Here is a 23,897-nt window from a genome sequence, read left to right as displayed (position 1 = left end):
ATGCCCAGAATCATCCAGTCGGAGGCTAGCATTCGGAAGGCACCAGGCCAACCGACTGGATACACTCAGTACGTCGTAACCTCTCTGGAGGGAAACTGCCGTACATTTCCGGGTGCGTTTATTAGCATTTAGAGCATACGTTACCTGTAACGTATGCATTCAATCGCCACTACTCCACCCCTGAATCAGAACCGTTGTGGAGGGCAGCGCACTCTATATAAGCCGCCCTCCCCCACTGGTCAAGGGGTTAGAAAATCACTGTATTCCATATTACACTCGGTAACAAGCTCCGAGAGCACTGAGACGTAGGGCTGTTACCTCCACCGCAGAGGGGCCTGAACTCATACAACCTCGCCGTAGCTAGGACTCTGCCCATCTCATTCGTACCCTACACAGCTACTGTCAGGCTTATACCCACGACAGTTGGCGCCCACCGTGGGGCAGGCGTCTAAGCGACTTCCGGCGAGTTTGCGACTACGATCCTTCATCATGTCGTCTGGTGGAGATTGGAGCATGGGTCATGAGATCCTCTTCGGCGCTCTCTCCTTCACCGTCGATGATTTAGCATGGCTTCGGGAGGCGCCTCTCGACGTCAAGGCGCTTCCCCGTCGCGGGGCCATGCACTTCCGTGCTGGCGCTCGCGGCGTTCTTCTTCTCCAACAATCGGCTCCATTGTTGGCTTGCACCTCCGTCATGCGCCGCAACAAGCATTCCCGCAGTCCGCGTCTCCAACGTTGGGTGCAGCATGCTAGACCGCGTCAGATCGCGTCCTCTCAAGTGGCAGTTCTGGAGTCTGTTGTGGTTGCCCCGCATTCCCAGTGCTCGGGCTCGGTTCCGACTGAGCTCCCCTCCGAGTACACGGGCCGCGGACCTGCAGCAGAAGTCCACATGGCCAACACCCATGAAGATCCCCATCAGGCCGGCCGGGGCGAGCGCGAAGTCGGTGAAGCATCCGGCGCGCGCCGTCCGCCTCGTCGTTCCGCCAGTCGGCACACCCGGCAGAGCAACGTGGAGTTGTTCCGCACACCTCTCCTCAACTTGGCTGCGGCTACCAAGATCGCCGATTCCCTCCAACTGACTGATTCAGAGGCAGGAAGGGGAATTGAGAAGATCCGTGCTTTATTGCACACGGCATAGCAGCAGAACTCGGCAGTTTCCCAGTCGCACAATCGGATCCATAATAGTTCCGTCCATGCCAACACGCATCGGTCGGTTCACAGCCCTGGCTCCCATCAGCACCACAGGGGAGGCACCCGTTCTATGATCCGTGAAGATCGCCGCCGCTCACGCACCCCTCCGCGGGGTGGACCCTATGGGTCCCGTCATCATGATGATCGGCGTTCAGTCGGCGACACTTACGACCCAAGACCCGACGCAAGAGGGCGAATCGCCCAGCGAAGAGTCGACACAGGTCGAGCCCACCGCGATGGTCACGATCTGGATCGTCCGAGTAGCAGCAGGACCAACGTGTCTGGCCCCGAGTGTTTTAGCCGAGCCATCCGCTCGCCTGACATCCCGCCCAACTTCCGATTGGCAGCGGGAATCGGTAAATTTACAGGGGAGTCCAAGCCTGAAACATGGTTAGATGACTACCGAGTGGCAGTCCAGATCGGAGGAGGGGACGACCATGTCGCTATGAAGCACCTCCCTCTGATGCTCGACGGCTCGGCTCGAGCTTGGCTGAACCAGTTGGCCCCCTCAAGCATTTACAGTTGGGCAGATCTAGCCCGAGTGTTCATCAGAACATTCGAAGGGACGTGCAAGCGCCCTGCAGGCCTTGTGGAGCTTCAGCACTGCGTCCAGAAGCCGAATGAGCCCTTGCGCGACTTCATACAGCGATGGACAACTCTCTACCACACGGTGGAGAACGTCACCGAGCATCAAGCAGTCTGCGCTTTCAAGGCAGGCGTGCGGTACAGAGAACTGTACTTGAAGTTCGGCCGGATAGGGGACATCTCCATGAGCAAGATGATGGAGATAGCAGCTCGCTATGCAAACGGCGAGGAAGAGGACCGCATCCGGAGTGGCAAACACAAGACAGTCGGCTGTGCCGATGGAGGTAACACTCGGAAGCAGAAACAAAAGGTTCCGCCCACACCGCAAGTAGAAGCTGCAGCTGTGAACAACGCCAAGTTCAAGGGTAAAGGGAAAGCGCAGTCTGCTCCCAAGAAGAAGCCGTTCAACAATCCCATCCTGGACCAGCCTTGTCCGGTTCACACGAAGATGGACGAAGAAGGCAACCCCATATACGCGAAGCACACCACTCGACAATGTCGTCTCCTGATCCAGGGGTTCAGCGAAGGGCAACCGAGTGAGAAGAATCCTGAACAAGATGAGGAGGATAGAGAGGATCCGTTCCCCCAAGTCCATGCAACCCTCATGATTTTTGCTGACGTCGAAAGCAAAAGTCGACTGAAGTTTGTGAACAGAGAGGTCAACATGGCCGTTCCGACTGCTCCCAAGTTCCTTAAATGGTCTCTGACTGCGATCACCTTTGATCAGTCAGATCATCGAACGCATGTCCCCACCCCAGGAAGACAAGCTCTGGTCGTCGACCCGGTGGTGGAAGGAGTCCGACTGCGCAAAGTCCTCATGGACAGTGGTAGCGGACTAAACATCATGTACGCTGACACTCTCAAGGGAATGGGCATTCCGATGTCCCGACTCAGCGAGAGCAATATGCAGTTCCACGGAGTCGTCCCTGGACGGAAGGCCAACTCACTCGGCCAGATCGCATTGGAAGTCATCTTCGGCTCTGACAAGAACTTTCGCAAGGAGAAGCTCACATTCGAGGTGGTAGACTTCCAGAGTGCTTACCACGCAATTTTGGGCCGCCCGGCGTACGTGAGTTTCATGGCACGTCCATGTTATGTGTACTTGAAGCTGAAGATGCCCGACCCAAAAGGCGTTATCACCATCACAGGCAACCGCCAGCGAGCCGAGGAGTGTCTGCAGGAGGGATCAAGAATTGCTGACCAGCAGATGGCGGTACTCGAGCTCGACGAGTACAAGAAGACATTCGACCCTGCCGACCTGATGCGCTCGAAGAAACCAGCTTCTGAGTCCGTGTTCCAGTCGGCGGGGGAGACAAAGAAGGTCAGCATCCACCCGATCGACGACTCAGCCGCCCCGACGAACATCTCCACCACCCTCGATCCTAAATAGGAAGCCGAGCTCACCCAATTCCTCCGTGAGAACTGGGACATCTTCACATGGAAACCATCTGACATGCCGGGTGTACCCAGGGAGTTGGCTGAGCACCGACTGCATGTGGATCCCGCCGCTCGGCCTGTCTGAGAGCGCCTGCGCCGGTCCGCCGCGCACAAGAGGAAAGCAATCGGAGAGGAGGTGGCCAAGCTACTGGCTGCCAACTTCATTCGCGAGGTTCACCACTCCGAGTGGCTCGCAAATGTCGTCATGGTGCCCAAGAAGGACAAGTCACTCCGAATGTGCATTGACTTCAAGCACCTCAATAAGGTTTGCCCGAAAGACCATTTTCTGCTCCTCCGCGTAGATCAAATTGTCAACTCGACTGCGGGATGCGAGCGTTTGTCATTTCTTGATGCCTATTCGGGCTATCATCAGATCCGTCTGTATGGTCCCGATGAGTTGAAAACAGTCTTCATCACCCCGTTTGGGTGCTTCTGCTACATCACTATGCCTTTCGGTCTGAAGAATGCAGGAGCTACCTTTATACGCATGATTCAAAAATGTCTCCTCGACCAAATCGGTCGCAATGTGGAGGCATACATGGATGATATCGTAGTCAAGTCACACAAAGGTTCCGACCTACTGACTGACTTGGCAGAAACATTCGCCAACCTTCGTAGGTACGATATCAAGCTCAACCCAGCCAAATGTTCATTCGGTGTTCCCAGCGGAAAGTTACTCGGTTTCTTCGTTTCCGAACGAGGAATCGACGTTAACCCCGAAAAGATCGGGACCATCGTCCGAATGGAGAGGCCGGTCAGAATACACGATGTTCAACGGCTCACGGGTTGCCTAGCGGCTTTGAGCAGGTTCATCAAACGACTCGGCGAAAAAGCACTTCCTCTGTACCGACTCATGAAGAAGGCAGATACCTTCGAGTGGACAGACGAAGCCCAAGTCGCATTCGACGACCTCAAAGTCCTGCTTTCCACCCAGGCGGTTCTTACTGCTCCGCTCAGTAAAGAGCCCCTTCTTCTGTACATCGCGGCTACAAATCAGGTCGTCAGTACTGTTCTTACAGTCGAGCGAGAAGAAAAAGGCAAAGCGCATAAAGTTCAGCGGCCAGTGTACTACGTCTCCGAAGTCCTGACCCCTTCCAAGCAGAGATATCCCCATTATCAGAAACTTATCTATGGGATTTGTATGACTGCGAAGAAGGTGGCCCATTATTTCCAAGACCACTCGGTATCTGTCGTGTCGGATGCTCCGTTGTCGGAAATTCTCCACAATCGTGACGCATCAGGCCGAGTGGCGAAGTGGGCAATGGAGATGCTGTACTGCGACATCAAGTTCGAGGCCAAGAAAGCTATTAAGTCTCAAGCCCTGGCTGACTTTTTAGCAGAATGGGTAGAACAACAGCAACCGACCCACATCTACTCGGCTCATTGGACAATGTTCTTTGATGGGTCTAAGACGTTGAATGGCTCCGGCGCTGGCGTTGTGATCATATCACCCAAAGGCGACAAGCTCAAATACGTGCTTCAGATACACTTTGATTCCTCCAACAACGAGGCGGAGTATGAGGCCCTCCTCTACGGATTGCGCATGGCCATCTCACTCGGCGTCCGTCGCCTAATGGTCTACGGCGATTCGGATTTGGTGGTCAATCAAGTGATGAAAGAGTGGGACGTAAGGAACCCCACCTAACAGTGTACTGCAGTGCAGTGAGGAAGCTGGAGAAGAAGTTTTAAGGTCTAGAGCTCCATCATGTTCCGAGACCGAAGAACCAAGCAGCTGATGAGTTGGCGAAACTCGGATCCACTCGGAGACCAGTCCCGAGTGACATCTGCCTCGAGCACCTCCATCTTCCCTCAGTCAAAGAAGATCCCTTCAAGGAAGAACCGATACAACCCAAGTGCACAATAGATCCGACTGAAGTCGATGTACCTGCGGTGGTTGATCTGTCATTCCCGATTGGACTGTGCCGATCATCGCATATATCCTAAGGCAAGAGCTTCCAGAAGATGAGGTCCAAGCCAGGCAAATAGTTCGCTGGTCGAAGGCATTCACTGTCATTGACGGTCAATTGTACAAGGCGAGTGTGTCACGCGTTCTCCAACGCTGCATTTCCCCGGAGGAAGGACAGTTGATCCTAGAAGACATTCACTCGGGAACCTGCGGTCACCATGCTTCTTCAAGAGCAATCGTCGCCAAGGCGTTCAGAGCCGGTTTCTTTTGGCTGCAGGCCAACGAGATGGCTAAAGATATGGTCGACCAATGTGAAGGCTGTCAGTTCTACTTCAACAAGTCTCACAAGCCATCATCTGCTCCAAAAACGAACCCGCTTCTGTGGCCATTTGCAGTCTGGGGATTAGACACAGTCGGACCGTTCAAGATAGGCCAAGGGGGCTACACACATCTGTTAGTGGCAGTCGACAAGTTTACAAAATGGATAGAAGCCAAGCCCATCAAGAAACTCGACGCCTCAACAGCTGTCAAGTTTGTTAGGGACATCATCTCCAGATTCGGGGCACCTCACAGCATAATCACGGACAATGGGACAAACTTCGACTCGGACAGATTCAAAGGCTTCTGTGCGAGTCAGGGTATCCGAGTGGATTTCGCTTCCGTAGCACATCCTCAATCCAATGGGCAAGCTGAGCGAGCGAATGGGCTTATTCTTCAAGGTTTGAAGCCCCGACTCCTGCGAGAGGTAGGACACGCTTCTGGCGCTTGGGTCACCGAGTTACCTTCAGTGCTTTGGGGCCTCCGCACCACTCCGAATAGATCAACGGGGCGATCACCGTTCTTCCTCGTTTATGGAGCAGAAGCGGTCCTTCCGAGTGACCTGCTTCACAATGCCCCGCGAGTCGAACTCTTCTCCGAAGCTGAAGAAGAACAAGCAAGGCAAGATGGAGTCGATCTTCTAGAGGAGGAGCGCGAGATAGAACTTACTCGCTCAACAATTTACCAGCAAGATCTGCGACGCTTTCATGCGCGTCACGTAAGGAGCCGCACATTCCAAGTAGGCGACTTAGTGCTCCGAGTGGACCAAAGACCCCACAAGTTGGCTCCGTCCTGGGAAGGACCTTTCATCATTTCCAAGGTGCTGAACAACGGAGCATACAGAATCTACAATATTCAGGGGGAGACAGACGAGCCGCGCGCATGGAATGGAGATCTTCTCAAGCGTTTTTATACGTGATCGTCGACTGAAGCAGTGTAACGAACAAGTTTTGAAGAAATAATATATTCAGCAGATTCAGTTTTGTGCACAGTCAGAGTTCTCCCACACACACAAAAAAAAAACTTAGCTGCGGCCCTGCATCGCCTAAGTACTAATCTCCTCCGAGTGTGCACTATACGTCGCACTTAGGGACTTAGCTGCGATCCTGAATCGCCTAAGTACTAACCTCCTCCGAGTGTGCACTATGCGTCGCACTCGAGGACTTAGCTGTGATCAAGAATCACCTAAGTAATAACCTCCTCCGAGTGTGCACTATACGTCACACTCGGGGACTTAGCTGCGATCCTGAATCGCATAAGTAATAACTTCCTCCGAGTGTGCACTATACGTCGCACTCGGGGACTTAGCTGCAATCCTGAATCGCCTAAGTATTAACCTCCTTCGAGTGTGCACTATACGTCGCACTCGGGGACTTAGCTGTGATCAAGAATCACCTAAGTACTAACCTCCTTCGAGTACGCACTATACGTCGCACTCGGGGACTTAGCCGCGATCCTGAATCGCCTAAGTATTAACCTCCTCCGAGTGTGCTCTATACGTCACACTCGGGGACTTAGCTGCGATCCAGAATCGCCAAAGTATTAACCTCCTTCGAATGTGCACTATATGTCGCACTCGGGGACTTAGCTGTGATCAAGAATCACCTAAGTAATAACTTCCTCCGAGTGTGAACTATACGTCACACTCGGAGACTTAGCTGCGATCCTGAATCGCCTAAGCCTTAATCTCCTCCGAGTGTGCACTACAAGTCGCACTCGGGGACTTGGACGTGACCAAGAATCACCTAAGTCTTAATCTTATCCGAGTACGCACTAAGTGTTGCACTCGAAACAGCATTCAAACAACAGACTAAATGTTTTCATTCCGACAACATAAGTCCAAAAACGATAGCTGACTCAGTGCGGATGAAGATTACCCGCACCGATTTAAAAGTATGACGGCCAACAGAAGTGGCGAGAGTATCTTACAGGTAAACACTCGGCATACCGAGGATAAAGTTTGATCACGCGTCAGCTGAGCCGGCGTCAGGACTGGAAGGCTCCACAAAAGTGTCCAAGTCGATTCCATCAGCGATGCGGGTAGCAGTCTCAAGGAACGTCTCCATGAAGTCTTCGAATCGAAGCTTCTTTGTGTTGGCGACCTTCAATGCTTTCAGCTTATCTTCCTGCACCTCCTTGCAATGGACTCGGACCAAAGACAGCGCAACATCAGCACCGCAACGCGCTGCCGATTTCTTCCAGGATTGCACTCGGTTCGGAATCTCCTCCAGTCGCGCCATCAAGGTCTCCATCTCCTGCCGCGACTCGTCTTCTGGCCAAAGTTCCTTGTCAATTCGGCCGACGACGTCTCTCAGTCAGCCGATGAAAGGACCTACTTTACCTACGCGGATATGCGCCCGGAGCAGATCCCGGTTGGCTTCCTCGCTGAGTGGAACATTCTCCTTAATAGACCGCTCCACGGCCACCGCTTCAGCTTCAGCGTCGCCGCAAAAATCTGCAACAAACGGACAAGCAGACAATAAAAACTGAGTGTACGACACACGGTACAAGCACTCGGCAGAACATATGACTTACCAGCCAGACGAGTCATCATCTACACAGCCCAGTCGTTGACATACTTCTCCTGAGCTATGTTTCGTCTGTTCCGAACAGCCATTTGATTGTGCAGCTCAGTCCTCTGTTTCTTCAGCTTCTCCACCTCGCCCGTCAATATCCTGTTTGCCTCCAGAGCCTCCTCCAAGGACTTCTCTCGTACTTCTAGAGCGTCCTTCATGCCGGCCATGGTGAGCATTGCAGCTTCCAGTTCACCAGCATACTGGTTCCTTTCCGCTCTCAGAGCTTCATAAGCAGTTCCCATTTCACAAGTTTTCTGCACCAACAGACAAAGGGGAATCAGCAAGTTTATCAGTTCACAGGCTAGGTTCTTCAGACCCCTGCCGACGCAAGCAGTCAACAGCGGTCTCGGGGACTACACCCAGTGGGTTCACTAAGAGTGACCCCACTGGCATGCACCTCAAACACGCCCGCCCTATTGAGGTGCACGTTTTCACCTACGCCTCCGAGGCCAATACTACTCGACCTGCGTGAAACTTACTCTCGGGGACTCTTACCGCAAGAATGCTCCGACTGCAATAAGTACTCGCACTCGGAAGTCCTGTCTACGGACACAACCAAGCTAAAGACAAAATGTATAAAGACAACTGTCGGTGCAAGCACTCGACAGAAGTCTCGGGGACTACACCCACTGGGTTCACTCGGAGTGAACCCATTGCAACAATCAATAACACCCAGTGGGTTATACAAGAAAAGTAAGTACTTACTAGACTACTTACTCGAATGTCATCGCGCAGCTCCAAGCTCCGCTGGTACAAAGCCGCAACGGAGTCATAAGCCCTCTTGGCCTCTCCAGCCATCAGCTCCGCCTGGACCATGGCCCCCTTGGCCGCCCCCACCTGCTCCTCCGGAAGACACCGGATGCTGAATCCAGCAATCGACGAACCGGGAATCGTCGGAGGTTCCTGGGGCATCCCAAGGTCCGCCCCAGTCGGCTCCTCTCCCACCAGCACCGGGTCAGTCGGTGGCGGCGCTTCGGTCGGCGGAGCGTCGGCAGCAGGTGTGGCGACAGGAGGAGCAGCTTCAAGGACAGGCTCCAGGACAGGCTCCACGGCGGGGTCGGCTCTCCCCTGGTCGCCCTCGTCCAGGCAGATCGCCCTTGACAAGACGAATAACATGGCGCCTCAGAAAAAGAAAAGGATGGCACAGTCCGTGGGAACAAAACACCCGACTCTCCTACAACATACCTGGCTGGGACGAGACGACATTGTCAGTGTCCATGGGGTCATCCCCTTGGCGGGCCGGAGAGGTTGCAGAAGTGGCGACCCTGTCGAGTGAAGTCCGTTCGACTTGTAAAGCGGGAGTTCACTCGGATAACATAAAGAGCCGAAAGTTAGATTCACTTACGTGGATGTGACGGGGATGGCAACCCTCATGCGCGGCAGGGCCTTCCGAGGTTTGGGCCCACTCGGTTTGGGCGCCCTGGAAGACTGGCCTGCGGGCTCAGCGGCTGCGTCCCTGGACCTTTTCTTGCCTCGAGCACTCGGAGCCACCGGAGCAGCAGGCGGAGCACTCGACGACGCAGGAGGAGCCGAAGGGACGGCGGGCTCGTGTCGACGCTTACTCCGATGCTCTGGTCGTGGAGGTGGCGAGTCGCGTTCTTCGTCCTCTTCCTCTTCCTCGCTATCCTCCTCCTCCGACTCCCCGCTATCAGAGACGTATTCGGTGCTCTCCACGCTCCCTCCTGGCTGCCTTCCTCCTCTTCCTCCTCTGGATCCCCATTCGAGATGGGGGAGAACCAGTTGGTCAACTCCTGCATGAGGTTCAGTCAGAAATGTTAAGCATCGCACGGAGACATAAATAAACGACTGGAATCAAGACAGTTCAATGCACTCGGCTAATGCTACTCACCTGATTCGGTGGAGGGTTGTCCACGCTATAAGGCGTCACTCGGCGGGCTCCTTTGGGGTTCTCACAGGGACCCGCGATTTTGAGCACCCACGAGGTCACCTTCTCCTCGAGTATGCCCACCACGTTGGTCCGAGTGGAATCCTCGGGCCCTGTGTAGTGCCAAATAGCGTGGTCGCGGGCCTGCAGAGGCTGGATTCGCCGACCGATGAAGACTTCCAGCAGGTCAATACCGGTGACCCCCCTCCTGACAACATCCACGAGTGCCTCGACCAAATGTTGGATATCGTTCTTCTCGGCTTTCGAGAGCGCGAGTTGCTTGGGCGGAACAGGACGGTGTAGACTAAACGGAGGCAGCCCAGTCGACGCATTCGGACAGGCTATGTCCTGGCAGTAAAACCACGTCGACTGCCAGTTCCTAACCGACTCGCTCAACTGGAGAGCAGGGTAGCTGCTCCGACTCTTCTTCTGGAACCCTAAACCCCCACAGAGCTGGAGGAGATGTGTCTTGTCGTCCGACTGACTAAGACGTTTTATGGTTTGGGAGCGGGCGGAGAAGATATGTTTGAATAAACCCCAATGGGGAGGGCAACCAATAAAACACTCGCACAAAACGATGAAAGCAGAAAGATGGGCGATAGCATTCGGAGGAAAGTGATGGAGTTGAGCACCAAAATGATTCATGATGCCTTTGAAGAAGGGATGCGAGGGCAGAGAAAAACCTCTGTGAACATGGCTGAGGAGCAGGACGCGCTCCCCCTCCCGAGGCGCCGGCTCGACCTCGTCGTCCGCCGGCAGCCTCCAGGATTTGTGCACGAGCATCCCGTGCTCCACCAGCTCCAGTAGGTCCCCCTCCGTCACCGTGGAGGGGAGGAAATCTCCTTGGATCCACCCCGCCGGCAGCGGCCGCTGCCGCCGTTGAGCAGTCGCCGCCTTGTTCTTCTTCTTCCTCGCCTCCATCTTGCTGGTCTGACCCTTGGTCATGGAGGCGAGGGCGAGTCCTCGAGGAGGAGGAGGAAGAAGGAGCGTAGGTGCGTAGGGGGTGGCGAGGAAGACGGAGTGGGCGGGAGCGAAAGTTTCGGCGAGCGTAACCGAGGAGTCGCGCCGCCCAGAAGTTAAATAGAGCGCCGACTGGGTCACTCGCGAATGGGCCCGAAATCTTATCTACCCGACCAGCTGCGGCGATATCAGTGGAGGAGTTAAAGGCGCGAGGATCGAGGAGTCAGGCGCTACTCGAGCGCGTTGACGTCGTCTCCGCTGAGCGCGCGGAACCCGAAATTTGAGATCCCGGAAAATCCACCGCTGTCAGTTGACCAGTCGAGTCAAAAGATGCCGCGGAAGCACTCGGTACCCGACAGTCTGTTTCGCAAGCACCTCCACTCGGAGCGCTGGTCAAGAGAGGTAAAATGGATAGAGGCAAGCAACGTCCAAGCCGAACCTAGTCTAGTCGGACCCGAACCTCAAGCACTGCTTCGACGTTTCAACCCCAATCCATTCGGGGACTAATGATGGGGTCATAATCCTAGGGTAGGGTCATAGGTCTGCCCTACATGTCCTACCCAAGGACTACCCCACATAAAGGACAGGACCTTAAGTCAACCCCGACTGAATTAAGGAGTCCCCATCATCCAGTCGGTAACATGCCCAGAATCATCCAGTCGGAGGCTAGCATTCGGAAGGCACCAGGCCAACCTACTGGATACACTCGGTACGTCGTAACCTCTCTGGAGGGAAACTGCCGTACGTTTCCGGGTGCGTTTATTAGCATTTAGAGCATACGTTACCTGTAACGTATGCATTCAATCGCCACTACTCCACCCCTGATTCAGAACCGTTGTGGAGGGCAGCGCACTCTATATAAGCCGCCCTCCCCCACTGGTCAAGGGGTTAGCAAATAACTGTATACCATATTACACTCGGTAACAAGCTCCGAGAGCACTGAGACGTAGGGCTGTTACCTCCACCGCAGAGGGGCCTGAACTCATACAACCTCGCCGTAGCTAGGACTCTGCCCATCTCATTCGTACCCTACACATCTATTGTCAGGCTTATACCCACGACACGAGCATTAAAGCATCGGATCCCATCAGAACTTTGAAGTTAAGCGTGCTTGGGCGAAAGTAGTACTAGGATGGGTGACCCCCTGGGAAGCCCTCGTGTTGCATTCCCCTTTTTAAATATTTTTGCGCCACGTGACAAGGATGGCGCGGGAGAGTGATCTATATGACCTCGTTGTCTTATTTTTGACGTTTACTAGTTTACTTATTTTTGACGTTTGTGATAAGTTTTAGCTTGTGTCTCATTGTTGACGTGTCTAGGGGCGGCGTCGTTGGGTGTCAAGCGCGGTGGGAAAAGTCACAGAGGTCGTGGCGGTGCTCGTGTTGTCGGGGTAGAGAGGGAGCGGTGAAATTCTTGTGTTAAACTCGTCTCCGTTGTCGAGGCAAATGTGGCAATGGACACAAGAGGGGCAAGCATAAGGAACAAATAGACAGTTGCATGTCGGATGCGATCATACCAGCACTAAAGCACCGGATCCCATCAGAACTCCGAAGTTAAGCGTGCTTGGGAGAGACTAGTACTAGGATGGTTGACCTCCTGGGAAGTCCTCGTGTTGCATTCCCCTTTTTAAATATTTTTGCGCCACGTGACAAGGATGACGCGGGAGCGTGATCTATATGACCTCGTTTTCTTATTTTTGACGTTTACTAGTTTTCTTATTTTTGACGTTTGTGATATGTTTTAGCTTGCGTCTCATTGTTGACGTGTCTAGGGGCGGCGTCTTTGGGTGTCAAGCGCGGTGGGAAAGTCACAGAGGTCGTGGCGGTGCTCGTGTTGTCGGGGTAGAGAGGGAGCGGTGAAATTTTTGTGTTAAACTCGTCTCCGTCGCCAGGCAAATGTGGCAACGGACACGGGAGGGGCAAGCATAAGGAACAAATAGATAGTTGCATGTCGGATGCGATCATGCCAGCACTAAAGCACCGGATCCCATCATAACTCCGAAGTTAAGCGTGCTTGGGCGAGAGGAGTACTAGGATGGTTGACCTCCTCGGAAGTCCTCGTGTTGCATTCCCCTTTTTAAATATTTTTGCGCCATGTGACAAGGATGACGCGGGAGCGTGATCTATATGTCCTCGTTTTCTTATTTTTGACGTTTACTAGTTTTCTTATTTTTGACATTTGTGATATGTTTTAGCTTGCGTCTCATTGTTGACGTGTCTAGGGGCAGCGTCGTTGGGTGTCAAGCGCGGTGGGAAAAGTCACAGAGGTCGTGGTGGTGCTCGTGTTGTCGGGGTAGAGAGGGAGCGGTGAAATTCTTGTGTTAAACTCGTCCCCGTTGTCGAGGCAAATGTGGCAATGGACACGGGAGGGGCAAGCATAAGGAACAAATAGATAGTTGCATGTCGGATGCGATCATGCCAGCACTAAAGCACCGGATTCCATCGGAACTCCGAAGTTAAGCGTGCTTGGGCGAGAGTAGTCCTAGGATGGGTGACCTCCTGGGAAGTCCTCATGTTGCATTCCCCTTTTTAAATATTTTTGCGCCACGTGACAAGGATGACGCGGGAGCGTGATCTGTATGAACTCGTTTTCTTATTTTTGACGTTTGTGATATGTTTTAGCTTGCATCTCATTGTTGACGTGTCTAGGGGCGGCGTCGTTGGGTGTCAAGCGCCGTGGGAAAAGTCAAAAAGGTCGTGGCGGTGCTCGTGTTGTCGGGGTAGAGAGGGAGCAGTGAAATTCTTGTGTTAAACTCTTCTCCGTTGTCGAGGAAAATGTGGCAATGGATACGGGAGGGGCAAGCATAAGGAACAAATAGATAGTTGCATGTCGGATGCGATCATACCAGCACTAAAGCACCGGATCCCATGTGATGGGGTTATAGTCCCAGGGTGGGGTCATAGGTCTGCCCTATAGGTCCTACCCAAGGACTACCCTTCATAGGGGACAAGGCCCTTAGACAGTTCCGACTGAACTAAGGACGCCCCCATCATCCAGTCGGCGACGATCCACTCGGAGCATATCTAACGTACCGACTGGAATCCACTCTATACATCGTAACCTCCGAGGAGGGCAACGGTCATACGTTTTCACACACCATAACTAGCATTTAAGGCTTACGTTACCAGTAACGCCAGTGTTTACTCGCCACTACTCCACCCTTGTCCACCGGACCATTATGAAGGGCAGCGCACTGTATATAAGCCGCCTTTCAGCACTGGTACAGGGGTTGGCACTTGCTGTAATCCCTTGATATACTCGACACAAAGCTCCCAAGAGCACTGAGACGTAGGGCTTTACCTCCACCGTAGAGGGGCCTGAACTCATACATCCTCACCATAGTTAAGGCTCTGCCCATATACTTTCGTACCCCGTACTTGTACTGTCAGACTTATACCCACGACAGTTAGCACCCACCGTGGGGCAGGCGTCTAAGCGAGTTCCGGCGAGTTTGCGATTTCATCTTTTCGTCATGTCATCCGGCAGAGATCTGTGCATGGGTCATGAGATCCTCTTTGATGCACTCTCCTTCATCGCCGATGATTCGGCATGGCTTCAGGATGCGCCCCTCGACATCGAGACGCTTCCGAGTCGCGGGGCTACGCACTTCCGTGCCAGTTCGTGCGGCATTCTTCTTCCCCAGCAATCGACCCCGGCGTCGATCTTCACCCCCGTCACATGCCACAACAAGCGATCCGGTCGTTCGCGGCTCCAGCGTTGGGTGCGACACGCCCTAGCGCGAGAAAACATGTCCTCTCAAGTGGCGGTGCTCGAATCGGTTGTGGTCCCGCCATCATTCCAGTGCTTGGAGTCAGTTCTGACTGAACTACCTTCTAAGTATCAGGGTCACGGGCCTGCAGCCGAAGTACTCATGGCCAATTCCCATGAAAGTCCACCCGGGACTGGTCGGAACGAGCGTGAGATCGGAGAATCATCCAGCGCTCGTCGTCAGCACCTTCGTTCTTCCAGTCGACGCACTCGCCAGAGCAACGTCGAGGTGTTCCGCATACCCATCCTCAACTTGGTTGCAGCCGCCAGGATCGCTGATTCTCTCCAGCCGACTGATTCGGAGGCTGGTAGAGGAATCGAGCAGATCTGTGCCTTGTTACATACGGCGCAGCAGCAAAACTCGGCGGTCTCCCAGTCGCACAACAAGATCCACAACAGTTCCGTTCAAGCGAACACACATCGGTCGGTTTTCAGTCCCGGCTCTCACCAGCGACGCAGAGGGGGCAGCCGTTCCAGGGACCCGAGTCGGAATCCGCTTTCCATTCGGTATCATCCCGAAAATCATCGCCGTTCGCGTACTCCTCCGCGGAGTGGGCCTTACGGACCCCGGCATTACGATGATCATCGTTCGGGTGGTGGCGCGCATGATCAAAGACCTGATGCAAGAGGGTATATCACTCAGAAGAAGGTTGATAGAAGTCGAGCCCACCGTGATGGCCACGATAGAGACCGTCCGAGTGGAAGCAGGACCGTCGTTTCTGGTCCCGAGTGTTTCAGTCGGGCCATTCGCTCGGCTGACATCCCTCCCAACTTCCGATTGGCGACGGGAATCAGCAAATTCACAGGAGAGTCCAAACCAGAAACTTGGTTAGACGACTACAGAGTGGCAGTCCAGATCGGCGGCGGAGATGACCATGTTGCCATGAAACATCTCCCACTGATGCACGACGGTTCGGCTCGAGCTTGGCTAAACCAGTTAGCTCCATCAAGCATTTACAGTTGGGCAGATCAGTCCCGAGTCTTCATCAGGACCTTCGAGGGTAGGTGCAAACACCCTGCTGGTCTCACAGAGCTTCAGCACTGTGTCCAGAAGCAAAACGAGCCCTTGCGCGATTTCATCCAGCGATGGACAACCCTCTACCACAAGGTGGAGAATGTTACAGAACACCAAGCAGTCTGCGCCTTCAAGGCAGGCGTTCGGTACAGAGATCTATACCTGAAGTTTGGTCGGACATGCGACATCTCCATGAGCAAGATGATGGAGATAGCCTCACGCTATGCAGATGGCAAAGAGGAGGACCGCATACGTAGCGGCAAGCATAAGTCAGTCGCCGACGGAGATGGGAGCAGCAGTCGGAAGCAGAAACAGAAAGCCCAATCCACTCCGCAAGCAGAGGCGGCAGTCGTTAGAAACGCTAAGTTCAAAGGCAAGGGGAAACCACAGTATACCCCCAAGAAGAAACAGTCAGGAAATTCCATCGTAGATCAACCGTGTCCAATCTACACGAAGACGGATGAAGAAGGCAATGTCATATTGCCGAAACATACCACTCGGCAGTGTCGCCTCCTGATCCAAGGATTTGGTGAAGGACAGCCGAGTGAGAAAGACACCGAGCAAGATGATGAGGACAAGGAGGATCCATTCCCTCAAGTCCATGCAACGTTAATGATTTTTGCTGATGTAGAAAGCAAAAGTCGACTGAAGCTGGTCAACAGGGAGGTAAACATGGCAACCCCATCCGCTCCCACGTTCCTCAAGTGGTCACAGACTGCAATCACTTTTGATCAGTCAGACCACTCAGCACGCATACCCACCCCAAGGAGGCAAGCTCTGGTCGTAGACCCGGTGGTGGAAGGAGTTAGGCTACGCAAAGTCCTAATGGACGGCGGCAGCGGCTTGAATATCATGTACGCCGATACTCTCAAGGGAATGGGCATTCGGATGTCCAGACTTAGCGAGAGCAGTATGCAATTCCATGGAGTCGTCCCAGGAAGAAAGGCCAAATCACTCGGCCAGATTGCGTTGGATGTGGTTTTCGGCTCTGACAAGAACTTCCGCAAAGAGAAGTTAACATTCGAGGTGGTAGACTTCGAGAGTGCATACCATGCCATTCTGGGCCGTCCCGGATACGTACGTTTCATGGCCCGTCCATGTTACGTATATTTGAAGCTAAAGATGCCTGGTCCCAAAGGCGTGATTACAGTCACAGGCAATCGGCAGCGGGCCGAGGAGTGTCTGCAGCAGGGGTCGAGAATTGCAAACCATCAAATGGTTGTACTCGAGTTGGATGAGTACAAGAAGATTGCCGACCCCGCCGACCTGATGCGTTCAAAGAAGCCAGCTTCCGAGTCCGCATTCCAGTTGGTGGGAGACACGAAGAAAGTAAGCGTCCACCCGACGGATGCCACCGCCGCCCCAACAAACATCTCCACGACCCTTGATCCAAAATAGGAAGCCCAGCTCATCCAATTCCTCCGTGAGAACTGGGACATTTTTGCATGGAAGCGTGCTGACATGCCAGGTGTACCCAGGGAGTTGGCTGAGCACCGACTGCATGTGGATCCTGCCGCTCGGCCATCCGAGAACGCCTGCGTCGGTCCGCCGCGCACAAGAGAAAAGCAATCGGAGACGTCGGATACCTTCGAGTGGACAGACGAAGCCCAAACCGCATTCAGCGACCTCAAAGCCCTGCTTTCCACCCAGTCAGTTCTTACTGCCCCGCTCAGTAAAGAACCCCTTCTTCTGTACATCGCGTCTACAAATCAAGTCATCAGCACCGTTCTGACAGTCGAACGCGAAGAAGAAGGCAAAGCATACAAGGTTCAGCGGCCAGTATATTATGTTCCCGAAGTCCTGACTCCTTCCAAGCAGAGGTATCCCCATTATCAGAAGCTTATTTATGGGATCTACATGACAGCAAAGAAGGTGGCTCATTAGTTCCAAGACCACTCGGTATCTGTCATATCTGATGCTCCGTTGTCGGAAATTTTCCACAATCGGGACGCATCAGGCCGAGTGGCAAAGTGGGCAACGGAGATGCTATACTGCGACATCAAGTTCGAAGCCAAGAAAGCTATAAAGTCTCAAGCTCTTGCTGACGTCCTAGCAGAATGGGTAGAACAACACCAACCGACTCACATCTACTCGACTCATTGGACCATGTTCTTTGATGGGTCCAAGATGTTGAATGGCTCCGGCGCCGGCGTAGTGCTCATATCCCCGAAAGGTGATAAACTCAAGTATGTGTTGCAGATCCATTTTGATTCTTCCAACAACGAAGCAGAGTACGAAGCTCTCCTTTACGGGTTGCGCATGGCCATCACACTCGACTTCCGTCGCCTGATGGTCTATGGCGACTCAGATCTAGTGGTTAATCATGTAATGAAGGAGTGGGATGTAAGGAACCCCACCATGACTGCATACTGCAAAGCAATAAGAAAACTCGAAAAGAAGTTCGAAGGTCTGGAACTTCACCATGTTCCCCGACTGAAAAACCAAGCAGCAGATGAATTGGCAAAACTTGGATCCACACGGAGACCTGTCCCGAGTGATGTCTGCGTCGACCACTTACACCTCCCCTCGGTAAAAGAAGATCCTTTTACAGAGGAACCTGTGCAACCGAAGAGCTCAACAGATCAGACTGAAGTCGAGGTGCTCGCTGTGGTTGACCTAGTCATGGAGATTCTAGTGTCATTCCCGAATGGACTGTGGCATTCATTGCGTACATCCTGAGGCAAGAGTTACCGGAAGACGAGGTCCAAGCTAGGCAGATCGTTCACAGGTCGAAGTCCTTCACCGTCATTGATGACCAGTTATACAGAAAGTGTTTCAGGCGTCCTTCAGCGGTGTATCTCTCCTGAGGAGGGTCAGTTAATTTTGGAAGAAATTCACTCGGGAACCTGCGGCCATCATGCCTCCTCAAGGGCAATCGTCGCCAAAGCATTCAGAGCTGGTTTCTTCTGGTTGCAGGCGAATGAAATGGCAAAAGATATAGTCGACCATTGCGAGGGTTGTCAGTTCTATTCAAACAAGTCTCACAAGCCAACGTCCGCGCTGAAGACAATTCCCCTTTGTTGGCCATTCGCCGTGTGGGGATTAGATACAGTCGGACCATTCAGAACAGGCCAAGGAGGATTCACCCATCTGCTGGTAGCGGTCGACAAGTTTACCAAGTGGATTGAAGCCAAGCCAATCAAGAAGCTTGATGCCCTTACGACCATCAAATTTATCAGAGACATCATCGCCAGATACGGGGTTCCACACAGCATAATCGCCGACAATGGCACAAACTTTAACTCGGACGAGTCCAAAGGTTTTTGCACAGGCCAAGGTATCCGAGTGGATTTTGCATCCGTTGCGCACCCCCAAACAAATGGACAAGCGGAGCGGGCGAATGGACTCATTCTTCAAGGGTTGAAGCCTCGACTCCTGCGGGAAGTTGGACATGCCGCCGGCGCATGGATCACCGAGCTGCCTTCGGTGTTGTGGGGCCTCCGAACAACTCAGAATAGATCGACGGGACGATCCCCGTTTTTCCTCGTTTATGGAGCAGAGGCAGTCCTTCCGAGTGACTTGCTTCACAACTCTCCACGAGTCGAACTCTTCTTCGAAGCCGAAGCAGAGCAAGCCAGGCAAGACGGAGTAGACCTTTTAGAAGAGGAGCGCGAGATGGCATTGATCCGTTCAACAATTTATCAACAAGATCTGCGATGATTTCATGCGCGGCACGTCAGGAGCCGCACGTTCCAAGCAGGTGACCTGGTGCTCCGAGTGGATCAACAGAGACCACACAAGTTGGCTCCCGCCTGGGAAGGACCGTTCATCATTTCTAAGGTGTTGAATAGCGGAGCGTATCGACTCTACAACCTCGACAGGGAGACGGACGAGCCGCGAGCATGGAATGGAGATCTACTGAAGCGCTTCTACACATAACCGCCGACAGAGACAATGTAAAGAACAAATGTCATCGAAGTAATACAAAGCGGATTAATTTCTTGCCGATTCAAACTTCTTCCGCGTTTGCAGACTCCGTTCTAAAAAACTCGCTCCGAGTGTGCACCAAAAGTCACACTTGGAGACTTAGCTGCGACCCAGAGTCGCCTAAGTAAACAACTCGCTCGAAGTGTGCACCAAAAGTCACACTCGGGGACTTAGCTGCGACCCAGAGTCACCTAAGTAAACAACTCGCTCCGAGTGTGCACTAAAAGTCACACTCGGGCACTTAGCTGCGACCTAGAGTCTCCTAAGTAAACAACTCGCTCCGAGTGTGCACTAAAAGTCACACTTGGGGACTTAGCTGCGACACAGAGTCGCCTAAGTAAACAACTCGCTCCGAGTGTGCACTAAAAGTCACACTCGGAGACTTAGCTGAGACCCAGAGTCGCCTAAGTAAACAACTCGCTCCGAGTGTGCACCAAAAGTCACACTCGGGGACTTAGCTGCGACCCAAAGTCGCCTAAATAAACAACTCGCTCCGAGTGTGCACTAAAAGTCACACTCGGGGACTTAGGTGCAACCTAGAGTCGCCTAAGTAAACAACTTGCTCCAAGTGCGCACCCAAAGTCACACTCGGCGACTTAGCTGCGACCCAGAGTCGCCTAAGTAAACAACTTGCTCTGATTGTGCGCCAGAAGTCACACTCGGGGACTTAGCTGCGACCCAGAGTCGCCTAAGTAAACAACTTGCTCCGAGTGTGCACCAAAAGTCACACTCGGGAACTTAGCTGCGACCCAGAGTCGCCTAAGTAAACAACTCACTCCGAGTGTGCACCAAAAGTACCACTCGGGGACTTAGCTGCGACCCAGAGTCGCCTAAGTAAACAACTCGCTCCGAGTGTGCACTAAAAGTCACACTCGGAGACTTAGCTGCGACCCAGAGTTGCATGAGTAAACAACTCGCGTCGAGTGTGCACCAAAAGTCACACTCGGGGACTTAGCTGTGAACCAGAGTTGCCTAAGTAAAGAGCTTCCTCCGAGTAGGCACACAAGTTACACTCGGAGGCTTAGCTGAGTCCCCTAAACAAAAACCACGAGCAAAACTCGTGTCAAAAAAACTCAGCGAAAGAAGAGCAAAAGATCCAGTTCGAATTCAAATTGAGTTCAACGATCAGTCGGCTCGGTGTGAATCAAGTTTATCCACACTGAGCCACGAATGTACTGGGCAACAATAGTGGCCAAGGTTTAATACAAACTCCACTCGGCATACCGCGGTAAATGCGCGTTCAGCATAAAGTCAATCAAGCATCGCCGGGGCTGGCAGGCTCCACGAAGGTGTCGAGGTCGATTCCATCTGCAATCCGAGTGGACGTGTCGTGGAAGGTCTCCATGAAGTCTTCAAATCGAAGCTTCTTGGTGTTGGCGACCTGCAACGTCTTCAGCTTGTCTTCACGGGCTTCCATACAATGCGCTCAGACCAGAGACAGCGCCACGTCCGCGCGACACCGAGTGACAGACTTCTTCCATGCCTGCACTCTGCTTGGAACATCCTCCAGTCGAGTCATCAACCCCTCTATCTCATTCCGGGAGTCATCTTCAGGCCACAGCTCTTTGTCAATTCGGCTGACGACTTCTCTCAGGCGACCAATGAAAGGACCCACCTTGTTAAGGCGGGAATTCAGTCGGAACATGTCCCGGTTAGCTTCATCACCGAGTGGAACATTCGGTTGCCCAAGCGCCCGTTCAATTTCGGCGGTCTCGGCTTCAATGTCCCGACAGAAATCTGCAAAGAAAAAACAAGGAGAAAATAAGCGCGGAGTGAACTCCAAAGTCAAAGAGCACTCGGCAAGCAACTTACCACCAAGCAGTGCGACCATCTTCTTCGCCCACTCGCCGAAGTAGTTCTCCTGCGCTTTGCACCGAGCGTTCATTAACTTCAACTGGCCCATCCATTCAGATATCCCCTTCTTCATTTTTTCTAACTCGGCTAGCAGTGCCTTGTTAGTCCCCCGAGATTCCTCCAAAGATACTTCTCGTTTAGCGAGAACCTTCTTCATGCCAGCCAGATCATTCGCAACTACCTCCAAGTCGGTAGCAAGTTGAGTCTTCTCAGCCTTCAGAGCATTATAGGCCGATCCCATTTCACAAGTCTTGTGTCAAAGAGACACAAAGGGAGGATCAGCCAGGTTCAACAAGGAAAAACTCTCGATAGATTCTTCAGACCCCTGCCGATGCAAGCAATCAACAGTGGTCTCGGGGAATACACCCAGTGGGTTCACTGAGTGTGACCCCACTGGTATGAAGCTCGAACAGGTCGGTCCCATTGAGCTCCATAGAAAACCAACAACACTATGAGATTACTCTTACTCGATCCGAGTAACAGTACTCTCGGGGACTACACCTAGTGGGTGCACTCGGCGTGCCCCCACTGGTACCATTCGGGCAGATCAACTCTGATCTGTAGAGATTATGGAAAATACATATAAAGACAACTGCCGGTGCTAGCACTCGGCAGAAGTCTCGGGGACTACACCCACTGGGTTCACTCGGAGTGAACCCACTGGAAAATTAACCTACTGTATCCGAGTATGTCGCCAAAACCCCCAGTGGGCACCAAGAGGAATGTAAACACTTACTAGCGCACTTACTCGGATATCATCCCGAAGCTCCAAGCTCTTCTTGTACAGGGACGCAACGGAGTCATATGCTTCCTTGGCTTCGCCCACCATCAGCTCCACTTGTACCATGGCGTCCTTGGCGGCTCCTAGTTGATCTTCCGGGAGGCGTCAGGCATTATATTGAACAGTCGATGGACCCGGCGTGGCACAAGGCGCCCTAGGTATCCCGAGCTCCCTGGGCTTCCCGAGCTCTGCTCCAGTCGGTTCCGCCGTGAAGGCCACCGTCTCAGTCTACGGCACGCTCATGGCGGGGTTGGCAGCAGGTTGGATAACCCCACGGACATGCGCCAAAGCTGGTTCCGACCTCCTTTGGTCGTCGTCGTCTAGATGGATCACCTCCGAAGGAAGCCCGACTGAACAAAATAAAAATACAGAAAAAGATCAAGATCAAAGACAGCACTCGCGAAACGGTAATACAGCTCTCGGAGTCGTGACAACGTACCTTGCTGGGACGTGGCGGCATTATCAGTATCCATGGGATCGTCACCCTGACGCGGCGAGAGGTGGTGGAGGTAGTAGCTCTGTTGAGTGAAATCCATTCGACGGGTAAACATGAATTCCCAAAAGAAGAGTCCAATCGGATACTGAAGGAAGATGGAAGAGCAAAGATACTTACACTGAGGCGACCGGAACATCGATCCTCATCCGGGGCAAAGCTTTTCTAGGTTTAGACCTGTTGGGTTTAGCCACCTTGGACGGCTGATCCACGGGCTCGGCAGAAGAACCCCTGGTTCTCTTCACACTCCGAGCACTCGGGGCCACGGGAGGAGCCGGCAGAACAGCGGGGTCATGACGGTGCTTGGTTTCGTGTTCTGGAGGTGAGGGTGACGAGCTCTGCTCTTCACTCTCCTCCTCCTCCGTCTCCCTACTGTCAGAGACGTACTCGGAACTACCCGCGCTACCCTCCATGCTGCCTTCTTCTTCCTCGACCGGATTCCCATTTGAGACTGCAGAATGCCAGTTCGTCCACACCTACACAAAACACAGTCGGCAACGTCAGTCAGCGAGACAAGAAAAGCAGTAAAACTGAGATGGTTAAAAGCACTGGACAACATGTACTCACCTCATTCGGAGGAGGATTTTGGGCGCGGAAGGCCTTCACCCGACGAGCTCCCACGGGGTTATCACATGTGCCCGTGATGCTGCGGACCCACGCTCCCACGGTCTCCTCGCTCACGTCTTCAGGATGGGACCGAGTGGTATACGAAGGCCCCGTGTAATGCCACATTGCATGGTCTCGGGCCTGGAGCGGCTGGATGCGTCGACCCAGAAAAGTCTCCAATAGGTCCATGCCGGTGACTCCCTTCCGGACGACAGCTATCAGCGCGTCGATCAAAGGCTGGATCTGGGTTTTTTCTCCCTTAGAGAGCGCTAGCTTCCTGGGAGGGCCCGGACAGTCTAAACTGAAGGGTGGTAATCCACTCGAAGCATTCGGGCAGACAATGTCCTGGCAATAGAACCAGGACGATTGCCAGTTCCTAACCGACTCGAATAGCTGAAGGGAGGGTAACTACTTTTCGTTTTCTCCTGAAATCCTAAACCCCCGCAGATCTGGAGGATGTGTGTCTTATCATCAGACTGGCTAAGCTTCTTAACCGTTTGAGATCTAGCAGAGAAAACATATTTGAAGAGCCCCCGGTGGGGAGGAGATCCTATGAAGCACTCGCAGAGGGTGATGAATGCAGAAAGATGAGCTAT

The 23,897-nt window shown here is 53.2% G+C and overlaps 3 non-coding genes and 1 pseudogene across 3 annotated transcripts; all 4 read left to right on the top strand.

Moving 5' to 3' along the window:
• Positions 1-11,907: 11,907 nt before the first annotated feature.
• LOC123414256 lies at positions 11,908-12,026 on the top strand (annotated as a pseudogene).
• Positions 12,027-12,359: 333 nt separating this feature from the next.
• Positions 12,360-12,478, top strand: LOC123414679. Its single transcript, XR_006614607.1, has one exon. It is a non-coding gene; the product is annotated as a 5S ribosomal RNA (ribosomal RNA).
• A 331-nt stretch (positions 12,479-12,809) lies between these two features.
• LOC123413817 lies at positions 12,810-12,928 on the top strand. The gene has a single exon (XR_006613931.1). It is a non-coding gene; the product is annotated as a 5S ribosomal RNA (ribosomal RNA).
• Positions 12,929-13,261: 333 nt separating this feature from the next.
• On the top strand, positions 13,262-13,380 carry LOC123413707. Its single transcript, XR_006613826.1, has one exon. It is a non-coding gene; the product is annotated as a 5S ribosomal RNA (ribosomal RNA).
• Positions 13,381-23,897: the final 10,517 nt, after the last annotated feature.

Source organism: Hordeum vulgare, chromosome 7H, assembly GCF_904849725.1.
Source record: "Hordeum vulgare subsp. vulgare chromosome 7H, MorexV3_pseudomolecules_assembly, whole genome shotgun sequence".
NCBI lineage: Eukaryota > Viridiplantae > Streptophyta > Magnoliopsida > Poales > Poaceae > Hordeum > Hordeum vulgare.
This window is presented reverse-complemented; position numbering and strand designations above follow the sequence as displayed.